Source organism: Arachis ipaensis, chromosome B02 (genome assembly GCF_000816755.2).
Source record: "Arachis ipaensis cultivar K30076 chromosome B02, Araip1.1, whole genome shotgun sequence".
In the NCBI taxonomy this organism is placed as follows: Eukaryota; Viridiplantae; Streptophyta; class Magnoliopsida; order Fabales; family Fabaceae; genus Arachis; species Arachis ipaensis.
The window spans coordinates 97,973,374-97,975,318 of NC_029786.2; the positions used below are offsets into that span (position 1 = coordinate 97,973,374).

The following is a 1,945-nucleotide window of genomic DNA, read 5'->3' on the forward strand; positions in this document are numbered from 1 at the left end:
AAAAAATATATTATTAAAATTTTTTTATATTATTTTATACTAAAATATTAATCCGGACAATTTTCTGTTTTACTAAAATATCAATCTTGAACATTTTTCAATTTCTTCTGGCACCTATAATTTGAACTAAGGCAGGACGGTTCTACCAAGAGGCTCTTGATATATTGTAGCCTCGTTCTTTTTTGTGACACACTCTTAACTTAAAAGGATGGAAATATCGAAAGGGTAATATTATTTTAATCTTAGCTTTGTGCAATGTCATGTATATTAGTATAAAACTTTTCTTGTATGCTTATCTTTCAAGGTGTAACTCAATTCCTTAATATATATAATATTTAAACTAATTCAAGAATCCAAATATTACTAGTTGAAATAGAAGTATAGAACGTAATCCTAATCCACATATTTCTAAATTGAAATTGAGAAACAAATAAGCATAAGTGATTTTTTTTTTTTTTTGGTCATAAAGCATAAGGGATTGAATGCGTTGTTTGTCTTCCATATTGGACTGATAGAACTTTTTTTTTTTTGCCTTTCATATTGGGTTGGCAGAACCTGTTTTTTCTTACATTTAAAAAATATAAGAGAAGTATAAATTTCGAGTGAGATCTTTTAAATTATCTTTCACCAACACTCCCACAGTAAAAATAAGGAGGAAACTCACCAATTTGTTTGCATCTGCATATAATGCTTAGTCTAACAAAGAGGTCTGTGGTCTGTGTTAGGAAATTATTTAATTTTTTAATTTGTTTGTGAATAATAAATATATTAATTATAAATATAAATTATGCTATTTTAAATTAAATGATTTATAAAACGATGATCTCATTTATTATTATAAATGCTAAATTGAATAAGTCATAATTATTTTTTATTTGAAATCAAATGAGAATAAAAACAGATATGATCTTTTGGATTTTAGATATTATTTTTATTTGGACTTTAAGGTTTAATAGGTGTCATGCTCAAATTAAATATAAATAGTGACTTCAGAGTCGATCCTCAACATACCAAAGTTAGTTCAGCAACTTTTTTTTCATTAGAAAAGTTGCAATTCAACCGTCCTAATAGAAATATAGAAATTTTTTAGTTGAAAAAAATTGAGACAACGTTTCGGTACCCAATATACCAAAGTCGCCTTAGCAACTCTTTTTCCATAAAAAAAAAGTTACAATTTAGCCGCCCTATTAGAGATACAGAAAATTTTGGTTGAGGAAGACTGAAATAACTCTTTCGTTAATTTCTAATTTCTAATTTTTATGAGTAAAGGTACGCTTCTATACTATAATATATATAATTTTTGGTGATTTAATATAAATAATCTGGATTATAAAACAATTTATTCCAACAATATGAACAATTATTTTACACATACATATAATTTTAGTTTAACAGGAGTTTAAAAAGATGACAATGATGAGCAATTCCCTTCAAAACCTTACTGAAGAGAAGTCCATTATGTAGCACCTACTGACCTTATATATAAGCTCTTCAATAATATTTAAGAATTGTAACAGTTCCTTTGAACATCTTACATTATATATATTGAGTACAACAATCGGTTTAACTGATGCAAAACATAAGAATAATAGTTAGGTTTCATCTAAAGGAATAAAATATACAAATAATAGTTGTGGAAGTTTGTTATAGGAACCTTATTAATTAGGTTCCTATCTTTTTCCTTTCATATTAAAGTACCAAAAATAAAATAAGAAACATGAACTCAACTATTTAGCTAATAAAAACAAATTTCAGAATCTCCATCCTCGCGAAGCCTTGGCTTAGCTTTATCATGAAATAAAAGTACTAAGGTCAAGTAGTAATAATAATCCAAACTTCTAATATATAGATGCATGCACATAATGTATATTTTCCAAGGTTATGAAAACCGGACCGGACCGGCCGGTTCAACTAGGTTAACCAGAAATCGGTCAATTAGCCGGTC

The 1,945-nt window shown here is 27.2% G+C and overlaps 1 long non-coding RNA gene across 1 annotated transcript in view; it reads right to left on the minus strand.

Annotated features, from left to right (window-relative positions):
- Positions 1-1,209, minus strand: part of LOC110269031 — an 11,230-nt gene extending 10,021 nt beyond the window's left edge. Inside the window, exon 1 of the long non-coding RNA XR_002357951.1 lies at positions 1,198-1,209. This is a non-coding gene — a long non-coding RNA (uncharacterized LOC110269031). The remainder of the gene's footprint in view (positions 1-1,197) is intronic.